General features: G+C 40.5%; 2 long non-coding RNA genes across 2 annotated transcripts; both read left to right on the plus strand.

Annotated features, from left to right (window-relative positions):
- Window positions 1-113: 113 nt before the first annotated feature.
- On the plus strand, window positions 114-1,004 carry LOC109244768. Its single transcript, XR_002070725.1, has 2 exons — window positions 114-410; window positions 654-1,004. It is a non-coding gene; the product is annotated as an uncharacterized LOC109244768 (long non-coding RNA).
- An 11,944-nt stretch (window positions 1,005-12,948) lies between these two features.
- On the plus strand, window positions 12,949-14,072 carry LOC109244769. The gene is made up of 2 exons (XR_002070726.1): window positions 12,949-13,515; window positions 13,736-14,072. It is a non-coding gene; the product is annotated as an uncharacterized LOC109244769 (long non-coding RNA).
- Window positions 14,073-15,937: the final 1,865 nt, after the last annotated feature.

Genomic DNA, 15,937 nt, shown 5'->3' on the forward strand with positions numbered 1-15,937 from the left:
CTCTCTCTCTCTCTCTATATATATATATAATATATATATATATATATATATATATATATATATATATATATAAACGCTGGCGTTACTTTATTATAGAAATGCCAGGGTTTCAACCTGGCTGTTTCTTGCCAATAAATTTCAAGCTAAGGGTATTAGGGACTTTTGACAAAATCTCCCAAGTAACGTGTCTGCAAACCTGCAATTAAACAGCCACGTATCTTTCTGCTCTCTCCGACTCTTAACATCTTTTTTGGTCTCTCCTCCCGTGTATGCAAGCCAATTCCAATCTGGAATATTCTTGGCATAACCCACTGTATTCAAAGGAATCAACCATTAACAATGCACAGAGAAAGAGTGATACAGAAATAATCCACCATAGCCAAAGCGTAGCAACGAGATCAAGAACCCAAGTAAGAATCCCTTTTTGAAGTGCAAACTTGAGTTTTATCTAAATCTCTTTTGTTCAGTCATTGCTCTGTTTCAGCCTCTTTCTTTAGTTTCTTGGTCTCTCCGGCCATTAGATTTTTCATTTAATTCCTAGATTTCTCCATCTCCTCTTTGGTTTTGGATTTTGTTGTACCTGTGAGTTGTGATGGGTTTCTCTCCACTCTTTTTCCCTAATTTTGGTTTACTCATGTCTGGTACTTTGACAGATATGCGTTGTTTTCCTTGAAGCCAGAATTTGATAGAGCAGAAACAGTTCATGGATTACTATTCTCTTGATTTCTCAGTTGCATATCCATTATTAATCTTTTTGTTTCTGTTGTTTGCGCGTTTCTCCAATTTTTTGGGTTGCACCTCCTTATTTTTGATGCTTTTGTTGTTTTATTTATTTCATCTTCTTTGTTTCAGTTTTCAATGGCCTATGGGTTGTGGTACCTATCTGTTCCTCTGTCTGCACATCATCTTTTAAGTACCGCACTATTTTATTTCTTCTTAACTTCTTGGTAGTTTATGTAATTATAAATATTGTCTAATTATTTGAGTTACTTTTTTGCTTTTGATATATATCAATAAGAATCAACATACATAATTATATATCCAGAATAATGTTATAAGAGGCTTATCGCTTCACACTGAAAATAGGTCAGAAAACTAGATTGTCACATTGTGTAACGACACGACCGGTCGTTTTGAGTCCTAACGCTCCGTTCAGCAGTCGGAGGCCATGAACAACTTCATTTATGGTATTATGACTTGTGCGCATGGTCGGAATTAAGTTCCGGGAAGTTCAGAGTTGATTTAGAAAGAGAATTCTCATTTTAGAAGCTTAAAGTTGAAATAACGAACTAGGATTGGATCTTTGAGTAAACGACCTCGGAATCAGGATCTGAAGGTTCCAGCAGATTCGTATGATGATTTTGGACTTGGGCGTATGCCCGGTTCGGGTTTTGGATAACCCGGGAGTGTTTTGGCGCCTATTGTGGAAGTTAGCATTTTAGAAGAAATTTCATAAGTTTGGTTTGAAGTGCATTTCAGTGTTATCGATATCCGTTTAGGATTCCGAGACTGTGAATAGCTCCGTATGGTGATTCTGGAGTTGAGAGCGCGATCGGAAGTGAATTCGGAGGTCCGTAGGTCATTTTGGAGCCGTTTGGCTAAAGATAGAAATTTGAAGGTTTTTGAGAAGTTTGACCGGAAGTGGACTTTTTAATATCAGGGTCGGAATCTGATTCCGGAAGTTGCAGTAGGTCTGTAATGTCAAATATGACTTGTGTGCAAAAGTTGAGGTCAATCGGACGTGATTTGATAGGTTTAAACATCGAAAGTAGAAGTTGGAAGTTCTAAAGTTCATAAAGCTTGGATTGGGGGTTGAATCATGATTTTAGCGTTGTTTGATGTGATTTGAGGCCTCGTGCAAGTCCATAATGTGTTTTGGGATTGGTTGGTATGATTAATTGGGGTCCCGGGGGCCCCGGGTGGATTCCGGGTGGTTAACGGATTGAAAATGGGATTTTTGGACAGCTGAAGGATCTGGTTGCTGGTATTTTCACATCGCGGTAGGTTGACCGCAGAAGCGGTCCCGCAGAAGCGGAAAGGGAGCCGCAGAAGCGAATTTTGGCCAAAGGCTTGAGGACCGCAGATGCGGTCAAGGTTCTGCAGAAGCGGGACCGTATCTGCAGAGAGGGGGTCGCAGAAGCGGAAGCTGGGGAGGACCGCAGAAGCGGCTTGGTGACCGCACCTGTGGAACCGCAGAAGCGGACCAGGGTCCGCAGATGCGAAAGATGCTAGGCAGAAGGCTTGTTTTAAAATCGTGATTTGGAGTTAATTTCTCTCAGTTTCAAGGCTTGGGCGATTTTTGGGAGCTTCAAAGAGGGGATTTTCGTCATCTATGTTAAGGTAAGTTATGCCCACCTATTTATGAGTTTAATACTTCAATTATATATGGATTTAGGCTTGGGAAATTGTAGAAAATGGAGGTTTTGGTGGAAACCTAGAAAATTATATTCTTGGAATTTAGCCACGAATTTGAGCATGGAATTAGGAGTAAATTATAAAATTGAGCTAGTGAAGCCATGAGTTAACTTTATCTTCGAAAAATTTTGGATTCCGGGCACGTGGGCCCGAGGGCATTTTTGTCAACTTTTTAATCGGAGTTAGGAATTGCTATAAATTAGTTTGTTATGAATATTTGAGCATATATTAATGGATTTGTACAATCATTGGCTAATTTTGGAGCATTGTGCATTGGTGCAAGTCTTTGGAGGAATGTAGAATGCCGGTTATGAGTCTTCGGAGCGAGGTGAGTCTCCTTTCTAACCTTGTGAGGGGGAAATGCCCCCATAGGTGAAATATTTGGCTATGTGCCCCTATTTGTGGGGCTACGTACGTACGAGGTGACGAGAGTCCGTGCGTAGCTACTATTATGCTATTGTCCGGGTAGTCTAGGACCCAAAAGCATGAATACTTGGATTATTTGTAAACTCCTTGATAGCTTAAACTGCTTATATCACATGGAATTTGTAAATGAATTTCTAAAAGGGATTTAACCTTACTTCTTAAAGGTTGTTAAAAGAGAGTTGAATATATCTTGATAAACACTCCCTGATAAGTTCTTACTTGATTGACCGAGCATATATCTCTATGTGTACCTGCGTCGCATGCATGATTCGCGAGCAGGGTATGTGTTTATTTCATGTTGGCCGCGTCGCATGATTAATTCGCGAGCGGGGAAATAGATGCATCTATAGGTGCGCCGTCGACCCTCGGCCAGTGCACATTTATTTTCTGTTGGATCGGGCCGTCACCTCGGTATGATTTTCGCATCATATCTTTTATATATTGATGCGTGAGAAATCATAAATGATGATATTGCCTTTCATGGCTTGGGATGAATTGATTAAAATGAAGAGAAGTAAATCTTGAAAATCTTTGTTAATTGTTAAAAAGGTGTTTACCTGTTTTACAGCTTTATGAAATAGAACATGCTATATGAATCCATGATTTCCTCACACATTTAGTGTATTATTATTGGACTGCTAGTGAGTGTCCAGGTTGACCATCTCGTCTCTACCCCTTCGAGGTTAGGTGGGATACTCACTGAGTACACGTTGACTACGTACTCATACTACACTTCTGTGCATTTTGTTGCATAGGTATATGTTACTTTAGATAGCAACACGGATGATTCGGGGACTAGGTGAGTTGCAGTATGCGAGGCGGCCCGCAGCTTGTAAAGTCCCTTCTAGTAAAATTGTATTTTCTTTCTGTCCATTGTATTCCGGACGGATGTTGTATTGTATTTGATATCCTTATCAGTAGATGCTCATGCACTTGTGACACCGGGTTCTGGGATGGTTTTGAAATGTTCTGTATTGATTGCTATTATTTAATTTGAAATGAAGCAGCTACTTTTGTACTTAGGAAATTTAAAGGAAAAATCTTGGTCTTTTCAAAAATTGTTAAAATTGGAGTTTAATTAAATATTAAGTTGTCTTGCCTGACAACGGTGTCCGGCGCCATCACGACCCATAGTGGATTTTGGGTCGTGACAACATGGTATTAGAGAACTAGGTTCCTAGGGTCTCACGAGTCTTGAGCAAGTCTAGTTGAGTCTCGCGGATCGGTACAGAGACGTCTGTACTTATCCTCGGGAGGCTGCAGGACTGTTAGGAGTACTTCCCTTCTTGATTCCTTGTCGTGCGATTCGATTTCATGTGAGGCTTATGCCTTTGTTTCTTTCCTCTCAATCCTATACGACGCGACCGCTTGTCATAAATCGAATTGAGGAACCGTAATGGTGCTACAGACGTGATACGGGATGTTTCTTCCGGTATAGCTAATCAGATTATTGTCGTCTTCTTATGGAAGAATATTTTATTGTTTCAGCCCAGTAGCGGTATTTTCGAGGGCTTTGAGGCTAGGCACAAGTTACCGCGATGCTTATAAATGACTATTCTGCAGTAGTAATATGATGGTAGGGTGTTGCCCACGTGTCAGGGCAGTGAATGATTTCAAGGGAGGTTTACTAAGTGCATAATCAAGAGATTCAATAATTTATTCCCGGGAGGAAAAGGCAATCGAACTAAGGAGAGTCGGATGTGGACTGGTGGAAGTAATGAGATTTGGTAATTACAAACGTGGTGGATTTTTTTTTCTTCTATGTTGGGGTGTTGTTGTCCTAATTGGGCGTATTAAGTTTGTTGGTGTTATGATCTTCTACAATTTGCCTTTGAGGCAAGGTATTGGGAAATAGTATCGGAGATACAACTATCAGATATCGCAGGATGCGGTTGTTCAGGATTGAATCAGTATTTCTATTGTTAATGGTTCGAGAAAGATGACCTTCGGAAAGGTTTGGAGCTAGTAGCAAATTGAGGATTCGAGTTCCATGAAGATAAATCTTATTAGGGCAGCAACTGAGCAACAAAGGATGGGAAAGGCATGTGGGAAGTGTCAGGCGGGGTTTAAATTGCTAAAAGGCCAGGTATATGAAGCAAAGGTTGAGTAGTCGATTAAGGGGATGAGTTCCGCCAAAGTGGGAGAGTGGGGGAGATGTATATGGGCTTGTAGTGGAAGGACCACGTACCTTAAGGAGAGTTTGGAGTGATTTGATAATATTAGTGATCGGTGATTGGGGGCTACGGATTCAATGTGAAGTAGGGGTTCTTGTGCGGCCGGAGGTTTAATATAACGGAAAGGAGTCGCTTAAATGAAGAAGGATGCAGCATGGCTTTGAATTGGGAGGATGTTGTCGCACATTTCAATGATGTCCACAAGGGGTAAAATGGACCTGTGCAACTGGAGTGTGAGCTCAGACTCAAGAAGGGTCATTGATGTCATAGTAATTGTACCCTGTGCAGCAGTGTTGGAAGGTGCCGAGGAGAGCCTTCTATAGGTGGGTTAGCCAAGTGAGCAGATTAGCAGTCGCGTGGTTGGCGAGGCTTCTGCGAAGTATCTTATCGGGTATGTAGCGAAAGGATCGATCGTGCGAATGTGGTGGATGATGATGATTTAGAGTATAAGAAGGGGGGTTTTACAGAGAGATCTCGAGAATTTTGGCGGTTGATTGTGCAAGGTTATGTCAATAAGAAATAAAAAGGACGAGTGAGTTCCAGATTGGTGAAAATGTGACTTCAAGCTAAGTGGGAGAGTCCCACCGCTTGTGATGGGGTTGCAGAGTTGATTACTTGCTAAGTTTCTGGTTATTAAGCATATTGGTAGGCTATCGTTGGCCTTATTGGACCATGTTCAGACTTGGGGAAAAGATTCAGGGCTTTGCTTTATATATATGCGGGTTCCAAGGGGAGTGATTCGGAGGGTTCTTTGCCAAAGGGATACTCATGTGATGGGAGACTCATGGAGTTGATTATATTCGAGGCCAAGTCAGAGCGGGTGGCTCTCAGCAGCGGTCCTAGTGAAAATTCAAAAGATGAAGCATGATGTTTAATGATTTCGAGCCTATAGGTGCAGTTGAGAATCAAGCTTTTGCAGCAGCTTACGAATGGAGACTCAGAACGTTCTATGACATTTTAACTTGAGATGTAGCATTTGAGGGATATGAAATGGTTCGCAGGATTTGAGACAACATGATCTCGTGATTCGAGGTCACTCAGGATGAGTGCAGAGGGAGTATGTTATGTGTTGGAAGAAATCAGTAATATCTTTAAGGCAATCAGGGATAAATGGGAAGAAGGTAGTTGAATGGCCATAGTTGAATTTGGCATATTGGTATTGGCAGTCAGTTTCTTCAGCGGGATCGAGTTATGTAAGTGATTGTGACGGGCATATCAGGCTTGTCAGCCGCCACAATTGATGATATTCAGAAGCATTCTTCTGTTATGGCTTGTTGTGTGGAAGCAGATTCCGGAAGGGCTATGGTGGCTTAGACCACTACTTAGAGATTTGCATATTTTACGGTTATGAAAAATTCGCCCGTGTGCCGCTATGGTACTCCGGAAGTGAGTTAAGTAGAAGGTTCTTATACGATGATGTGTTAAAATGTTAATGTTAAAATCGTGTTCTATTGTATGTTGGCACATTGGGTGCAGTGAGTAGCATGGAAATTCGAAGTGAGGATCAAGGGTGCGGCTTGGTGCTGGTAAGGATATCACGAGCTCGGATGAGCAGGGAAGAAGTTTCGGTGTTTGAAGTAAGTCGGCATTGTCTTCAGCGTCACCTGAGATTGGTGTTCTGTAAAGAGAGCTTATATCATGGTTAATGATTCTTGATCGCTTTTCAGCGTTAGTGCGGTCGGTGGGTTGGAGGTAAGACCAAGTAAATTGTTATGGTAGATTGTGGGGGAGTGTCCCACAGGAAGGTTTCATAAATGTGGCACGTAATCACTTGATTGATTTAAGATCTAGACTAAGTATGGAAATTCGGGATGATATTGATAAGTTGAGAATATGTGCCTGGAGGGCACTCAGATTCTGAGTTGTGGACTACGGATGAGTACTCCGGTTATGATGGTTGTCCTTGTGTGTTATGAGAAGAGGAAAATTCGTATGGACCCTTGAAAGGTTATTGGCTTAGTTGGTTTGATCAGGATCGACTTGAGGTCGGTGGATGGATGTAAATGAGAATTTGGGCCCTGTGTGAGGCCGGTTGTGTTCATTTCAGCAATGCGCTCCTTATGTGGGAGCAGTCAGGGTGTTATTTCATTGGCTGATATATTTCATGAAGTGATGCGTTGCGCCGTGCGAGTTGTGAGACGGCTTGAGAAATTGCTTATACGTTGAGAATCCGTGTAGAAATGATGTATTATGAGCAAGATGGCTCTTGAGATTCAGTTTGTATATCGCACCCCAGTTGTGGTTGAGTTTGGTAGCTTATGACGCTATAGTTCCCTCAGGGATGGTATTATGCAGTTAGCATGTTTATGACCGATATTCGGTATTATGGTTGTAATGAGCAAATTTCGCTCGGTGGGCAATCTCCTTATGGGAGATCTATGATATTTGAGTCGGGTGGTACATCGCAACAGTGTGATGTTGAGCACAGTTCCCCATATCTGTTTATTTTGTGTCTGTTTCCTATTTTCTGAAGGAAGCTCATATTAGCTGTGTGCCCGCGTCGCATGCTTGATTCGCGAGCGGGGTAGTTGAAAATCCTTTTCAGAGTTCACTATCCTTTTTGTATCGCACTCTAATAGGTAGCCTATTGGCACATTGTGGAATCACATGAGACTTTTGATTATGTCCGGGGTGGCTTATTGCCTGAGCAGTTCGTGCTGGGTGAGATGAGACCATTGGATTCAGGATCAGTGCAATCTGACTATGTAGAGTATATTGGGAGCGAAGATCGCTATTTGGTTCAGAATATGGTAATGTTTCCTGTCAGAAGTATAGACTCAATGATTGGTTGACTCGGCTGTTGATTATGAATTTCTTCACATCTCTTCGGTTGTGACGGTGTTGTAAGAGTTGGAGTAAGACCTGCGTATGTTATGGGGTGCAATTGGAGCACCAGATTCGTGGAAGTTCAACTAAGTTGAACAGAATATGTCATCGTGGTCCGGTGAGTAAAGTGATGCAAGGTATGAATTCAGCAAAGTTATACAATCATGTTTGGGTACAGCGTGTGGTGATTGATATGGTGACCGTATGTTGGAAACAGGTCGGGCATAGAATTTCGGATGTTGGAATTGGGCCCTAAGGCTTATTTGCTTTAATAAAAAGGGAATATCTTCAAAATTGATCGAGCTGACATGCTCAACTGAGTTATGGTGGCACGGGAAGATACATGAGGTGTCAATTAGTGATTTCAGACTACTCCAGCATAGTTCTCAGCACGTTCGAGGACGAACGTTTGTTTAAGTGGGAGAGAATGTAACGACCCGACCGGTCGTTTTGAGTCCTAGCGCTCCGTTCAGCAGTCGGAGGCCATGAACAACTTCAAATCTGGTATTATGACTTGTGCGCATGGTCGGAATTAAGTTCCGGGAAGTTCAGAGTTGATTTAGGAAGAGAATTCTCATTTCAGAAGCTTAAAGTTGAAAGAACGAACTAGGATTGGATCTTTGAGTAAACAACCTCAGAATCAGGATCTGAAGGTTCCAGCATATTTGTATGATGATTTCGGACTTGGGCGTATGCCCGGTTCGGGTTTTGGATAACCCGGGAGTGTTTTGGCGCCTATTGTGGAAGTTAGCATTTTAGAAGAAATTTCATAAGTTTGGCTTGAAGTGCATTTCAGTGTTGTCGATGTCCGTTTAGGATTCCGAGACTGTGAATAGCTCCGTATGGTGATTCTGGAGTTGGGAGCGCGATCGGAAGTGAATTCGGAGGTCCGTAGGCCATCTTGGAGCCGTTTGGCTAAAGATAGAAATTTGAAGGTTTTTGAGAAGTTTGACCGGAAGTGGACTTTTTTATATCGGGGTCGGAATCCGATTCCGGAAGTTGCAATAGGTCTGTAATGTCAAATATGACTTGTGTACAAAAGTTGAGGTCAATCGGACGTGATTTGATAGGTTTAAACATCGAAAGTAGAAGTTGGAAGTTCTAAAGTTCATAAAGCTTGGATTGGGGGTTGAATCATGATTTTAGCGTTGTTTGATGTGATTTGAGGCCTTGAGCAAGTCCGTAATGTGTTTTGGGATTGGTTGGTATGATTAATTGGGGTCCCGGGGGCCCGGGGTGGATTCCGGGTGGTTAACGGATTGAAAATGGGATTTTTGGACAGCTGAAGGATCTGGTTGCTGGAATTTTCGCTTCTGCGGTGGGTTGAGCGCACAAGCGGTCCCGCAGAAGCGGAAAGGGAGCCGCACAAGCGGATTTTGAGGACCGCATATGTGGTCAAGGTTTCGCAGAAGTGGGACCGCATCTGCGGAGAGGGGGTCGCAGAAGCGGAAGCTGGGGAGGTCGGGGAGGACCGCAGAAGCGGCCTGGTGACCGCACCTGCGGAACCGCAGAAGCGGACCAGGGTCCGCAGATGCGAAAGATGCTGGGCAGAAGGCTTGTTTTAAAATCGTGATTTGGAGTTCATTTCTCTCATTTTTCAAGGCTTGGGCGATTTTGGGGAGCTTCAAAGAGGGGATTTTCGTCATCTATGTTAAGGTAAGTTATCCCCACCTATTTTTGAGTTGAATACTTCAATTATGTATGGATTTAGGCTTAGAAAATTGTAGAAAATGGAGGTTTTTGGTGAAAACCTAGAAAATTATATTCTTGGAATTTAGCCACGAATTTGAGCATGGAATTAGGAGTAAATTATACAATTGAGCTAGTGAAGCCATGGGTAAACTTTATCTTCGAAATTTTTTGGATTCCGGGCACGTGGGCCCGATGGCGTTTTGGTCAACTTTTTAATCGGAGTTAGGAATTGCTATAAATTAGTTTGTTATGAATATTTGAGCATATATTAATGGATTTGTACAATCATTGGCTAGTTTTGGAGCATTGTGCGTTGGTGCAAGTCTTTGGAGGAATGTAGAATGCCGGTTATGAGTCTTCGGAGCGAGGTGAGTCTCCTTTCTAACCTTGTGAGGGGGAAATGCCCCCATAGGTGAATTATTTGGCTATGTGCCCCTATTTGTGGGGGCTACGTACGCACGAGGTGACGAGAGTCCGTGCGTAGCTACTATTATGCTATTGTCCGGGTAGTCTAGGACCCAAAAGCATGAATACTTGGATTATTTGTAAACTCCTTGATAGTTTAAATTGCTTATATCACATGGAATTTGTAAATGAATTTCTAAAAGGGATTTAACCTTACTTCTTAAAGGTTATAAAAAGAGAGTTGAATATATCTTGATAAACACTCCCTGATAAGTTCTTACTTGATTGACTGAGCATGTATCTCTATGTGTACCTGCGTCGCATGCATGATTTTATTTCATGTTGACCGCGTCGCATGATTAATTCGCGAGCGGGGAAATAGATGCACCTATATGCGCGCCGTCGACCCTCGGCAAGTGCACATTTATTTTCTGTTGGATCGGGCCGTCGCCTCGGTATGATTTGTGCATGATATCTTTTATATATTGATGCATGAGAAATCTTAAATGATGATATTGCCTTTCATGGCTTGGGATGAATTGATTAAAATGAAGAGAAGTAAATCTTGAAATTCTTTGTTAATTGTTAAAAAGGTGTTTACCTGTTTTACAGCTTTATGAAATAGAACATGCTATATGAATCCATGATTTTCTCGCACATTTAGTGTATTATTGTTGGACCGCTAGTGAGTGTCCAGGTTGACCATCTCGTCTCTACCCCTTCGAGGGTAGGCGGGATACTCACTGAGTACACGTTGACTACGTACTCATACTACACTTTTGTGCATTTTGTTGCACAGGTATATGTTACTTTAGATAGCAGCACGGATGATTCGGGGACTAGGTGAGTTGCAGTATGCGAGGCGGCCCACAGCTTGTAAAGTCCCTTCTAGTAAAATTGTATTTTCTTTCTGTCCATTGTATTCCGGATGGATGTTGTATTGTATTTGATATCCTTATCAGTAGATGCTCATGCACTTGTGACACCGGGTTCTGGGATGTTTTTGAAATGTTTTGTATTGATTGCTATTATTTAATTTGAAATGAAGCAACTACTTTTGTACTTAGGAAATTTAAAGGAAAATTTTTGGTCTTTTCAAAAATTGTTAAAATTGGAGTTTAATTAAATATTAAGTTGGCTTGCCTGACAACGGTGTCCGGCGTCATCACGACCCATAGTAGATTTTGGGTCGTGACACATTAGCTATATGCAGTCTTGGAAGAAAAGTTTTTAGATGTTCACACACTTCTTTTTCTTTGAATCATGAGTTAATCTCACAATGAACTCATGTAACGTTATTGCTTGCCACCTCTGTGCATAATGATTTTAAGCAATCTGAATACAGGAAAAATATTTATGTTGCCTACCTCCGTTATTTTATAATTCAGTTCAATCTCGCCGATATATTAATTATAATGCCATTGTCAATTATGACTTATGAATGAAAGGAACCATTCGAACTCGTGATGGAGGACATAAGAGATGGTTCATAACCTTAAATCAATCTACATATCGGCACTGGTATAAAATATCATGAACTCCACTAAGTATAAGCTGACATTGCCCTGGCCTTGCATTTTTGAAGTTACTGCATCTTGGAGTTTAGCTTTCTACTTAAGTCACTAAAATCTTTTAGAGATTTGATATATGTATTTATTGCTCATACTAGGTGCAAGCCGTTACTGGCCATGTGAAAGTCAGTAACTACTTGGTGATTGCTTCTCTAGATAGCAAATAGTGCTTTATGAACATGCTTTTAATTTATGTTTCACTGATTCCATGGTCAAGCTTGCATTCCCAGAATACAAAACTTGAACAATGCTAGATGGTTTTGTTGGATTTGGTCTCCTCATTATTTTATATGTTTACTTCAAAGTATCCTCTCTTACAAATTTATAAGAGATTAGACAAACTCAAAATTCTTTCTTTTAGATAAAATTGCCTGTTTGATCTTTTTTCATTTCTTTGTGTTGCAATATGGTATTGTACATGTTAATAGAACAAGAAAGTATCGCCAATAGGTATTTTGCTAATTGAAAAGTTGTTTAACATCCTCTTTAACAAATTGGTTGCATTTTTTCCCTGCTATGTCAAACTGAAATGCAAGTATTGAACTTCTAGCACATCCCGGATACTATATGTGGTGTATTCCACAACATTTGACTTAATTTAGAAGTAGAGTATTTCTTTGACGATATAGTATATCCTAGGCCTATAAATTTAGATTCCTTTTAAATTTCAATTTATAAGGTAGATTTTAGGCTGGTTGACCACTAATGCCTGACTATTATTTGTTGCTTCACTTACATAAGAAATAACATTAGGATTTTTTTTATAAAAAAGAGACCAACAAAGTAACTCCACGAGCTAAATATATCTCTGATGTGTAATGTAAAATTCAATGTGAGATGTCAATGTTCCTCCTCCTCGGTGGTTGATATGATTTGAGCAGTCAATATAGCTGATTAAGATACACATGTCTGTGCTGAATTGCTATAAGAAGAGCATTTCGGTGTTGCATATTGTTACTGTCAAATGATGCATCTCCTTTACACGCTCATTAGATATTTGAATTTTGTAATGCCAGGTTAGAGAATACAAAATTTAGTTTTTGCTACTATGCTTCGTGGATTCTCCTCATATCTTTTTCTCAACATAAGATTTTCAGGTTGAAATGCCGCCCTTTCAATTCTATCCATAAGCCTTTTCAGGAGAAGCCAAATTACACTGGGGCAGAACACACAAGCTTATAGAAAGGTCTCCATAATAACACATCCACAATTTGAAAAATATGAATTTGGATTTATTACATTATTTGTCTTCATGTAGGTTTGTCAATAATTACTTGCTTCTTTTATATGGATGCTATTTCTGTCCAACAATCTTTTATACACGATCAGAAAATAATGTTTTTACATGGTAAACAAGCGTGCATCCCTTATATATCTTGCAGTTAGGAAAAAATTATTTATATTCTTAATTAGATGTCCTTTGTAGTTGAAATCTACTCTTTACTTTCTTGGCATCCCATTCCAGAACTATGCCCCAAAAAGAAAGCATGTATTGTATTATTATTTTTCTATAAATCATCTTCATATTGGTGACATATTCGTAGTGAATGCGAAGCTGTCGACCAAGATTGTCAGTTTGTGAATGAACTGGTAACAAATGTTTCGCGGTTATTGCTTTAAATTTTAGGCTTGGAAGACTTACCCTTTTTAACAGAGGGTTCTAGTTGTCACTAGCAGGTATTGTTTTGGCGAAAGTTACCAATCAAGATTGATGCACATACTTGAATTGATTTCAATTTGCTAACAGAAAGATCTCTTAATAATATATGTGGTGTGTTCTTATTCGTTTTCTTCTAGCAAAGATTGTTGCATCTAGTGGTGTTTTAGCGACTCAATGTCTATCGACCATGAGAAGTAAATCAAACTAAATTGATTAATTGCAGAAATTCTTGCAGAGCTGCTTAACCAAGTTCAATTCAAGGATTTTAAGAAGCTTAACCCGATAGAGCAGTAGTTTAAGCATAGAAACTGGACAATGATATATACGCGTCTGAGTTATTCTATGTGTACGTCATTATCCTTGGTTGGTAAATTTTATGACTTTTATTTTGTAACTAATTCACATTTGCAGCGAATGATATTTCTACACTAGGGGCTTAATGAAGTTTGTGCTAATGAGTATCTACCTTAAACATAAAGTGTATAATCTTCAACAACTTATTGTCGCCATGGAGTTTCCTTAGTTTCCTCCTTTAACTCTAATGTATGTCTCTTAAATTATTGCAGATTGATTTGAATATGTAGCTCCTGAGACTGCATATCAAGTGTTGGAGGAAGGCATGGTTACAATATTGCTTGAACCCAAAGCACATATTTTGAGATTGTTTCATGCGTCCGTACAATATACAGTTTTCAATGTTCTTTTGCTATTCCCCCGAGGATGGTCACTTTTGGGTTTGCAAAATAATAGGTCTCCTTTATAAGTATTTATTGGTGTAAGAGTTACAAGTATATGTCCCAAGTACGCATTGTGTATGATTTAAATAAAACTTGGAATCCAAATTTTGGGACTTATCAACTGTAAATTATTCTCTATATTAGATTCTTTGAATTGTTTGTATTATGACTTTTTGAAGTACTTTATCAAATATTGGGCCCGTGCTGGCACGGGCGATCATTGCCTAAGATAGATGTATGTATATATATATATATATATATATATATATATATATATATATATATATATATATATATATATCCAAGTATAAGTATGTAACCATACATTATAGATGTAACGATCCGACTGGTCATTTTGCTTTCTAGAACCCCGTTCCCCTGAATAAGAATTTTCGTACTTGCTTTAACTGATTTATGACTTGCGGGGACGGTTGGTTCGGGATTTGGAAGAGTTTGGGTTGAAATCGGAACACTTGATTCCTTAAGGTTGGCTTAAAAGGCCAAGTTTGACTTCAGTCAACGTTTTGAGTAAACGACCTTGGAATCCGGATTTGAAGGTTTCAGCAGGTTCGTATGATGATTTCGGACTTGGGCGTATGTCCGGATCGGGTTTTGGATGACCTGGGAGCGTTTTGGTGCCTAATAGTGAAAGTTGATTCCATAAGGATTTTGAAGTTCCTTAAACTTGGTTTGGAGCGGGTTTTTGTGTTATCGAGGCCCGAATGGAATTTCGAGACCGGTAATAGATCCGTAGTGTCATTTAAGACTTGCACGTAAATTTTAGTGTCAATTCGAGTAGTATAAGTGTGGTTTATCACATCGGAAGTAGATTGAAGAACTTGAAGTTCATAAGTTTGATTCAATTGGTTTTAGGGGGGTGATTCTTAGATTTAGCGTTGTTTCGGGTATTCCTAGGGTTCGAGCGAGTCCGTTTTATCATTTCAAACTTGTAGGTATGTTCGGACGGGGCTGTCACGACACAAAACACGCCCCGGTCGTGATGGCGCCTCTCGTGAAGACAAGGCCAGCCAGACCATTACCGAACACCACTTTTAAGCAGTTAAACAGTTCATAAGCAGTCTAAATATGATTTAATGATATTGATTAGCGGAAGTACAACCCCACACAGCCCTAGTCGGGGTGTCACAAGTCACGAGCATCTATTAGAGTGTAAATACAACTACAAGGTCTAAAATATGCAAAACAGGAATAATGAACAAAAGAGAGAAAAAGCGGTGCTGCGAACGCTGGCAGTCACCTCGCTGAACTCCTATAACTCTGCCTCTGATCTGCCAAAACCCGCTACCGGGAGAATAAATACCTGCATCTGCACACGAGGTGCACGGAGTAAAGTGAATACTCCAACTCAGTGAGTAATAAAGGCAAATAACAACTGAGCAGTAAGAAATCACGTAAAGCAACCAACATGCTGTATAGAAGCGGTGTAAAATCGTTTGAGAAAAACAGTGAAGCTGTGAAATCTTTAGAAATATCTTAGCTCAGTTTAAACCTCTTTTGAAAATGACCTTTTCAACAGTTACACAATGATTTCAAAACAGTTAGTGCCGATAAGTACAGAAAATTCGCCCCTCGGGCACAAGTACCACAGTATAACAGGTAAAAAGACAAGTAAATATGAAAGATAAGCACATAAAAGTTCGCCCCTCGGGCAGTATCTCAAAACAGTACCAGCCCCTCGGGCTCACTCTCAGAACACTCTCAGCCCCTCGGGCTCTCTCTCTCTCAGATCACACTCAGAATAGTATCATATAGTAACCGCTGCGGCGTGCAGCCCGATCCACATATCGCTGCGACGTGCAGTCCGATCTATATATAGCTGCGGCGTGCAGCTCGATCCATATATTTCGTCGACGGCGCTCACTGGGGGTGTGCAGACTTTGGGAGGGGCCCCTTACGGCCCAAGCGCAATATCAAGCCACCTCGTGGCATCATCTCTCGGCACTCGGCCTCACATCACTCAAGCCACCTCGTGGCATAAAAATGTATCTTAGGCCCTCGGCCTCATATCAC

The sequence above is a fragment of the Nicotiana attenuata genome, unplaced genomic scaffold, assembly GCF_001879085.1.
Source record: "Nicotiana attenuata strain UT unplaced genomic scaffold, NIATTr2, whole genome shotgun sequence".
NCBI classification, from domain to species: Eukaryota; Viridiplantae; Streptophyta; class Magnoliopsida; order Solanales; family Solanaceae; genus Nicotiana; species Nicotiana attenuata.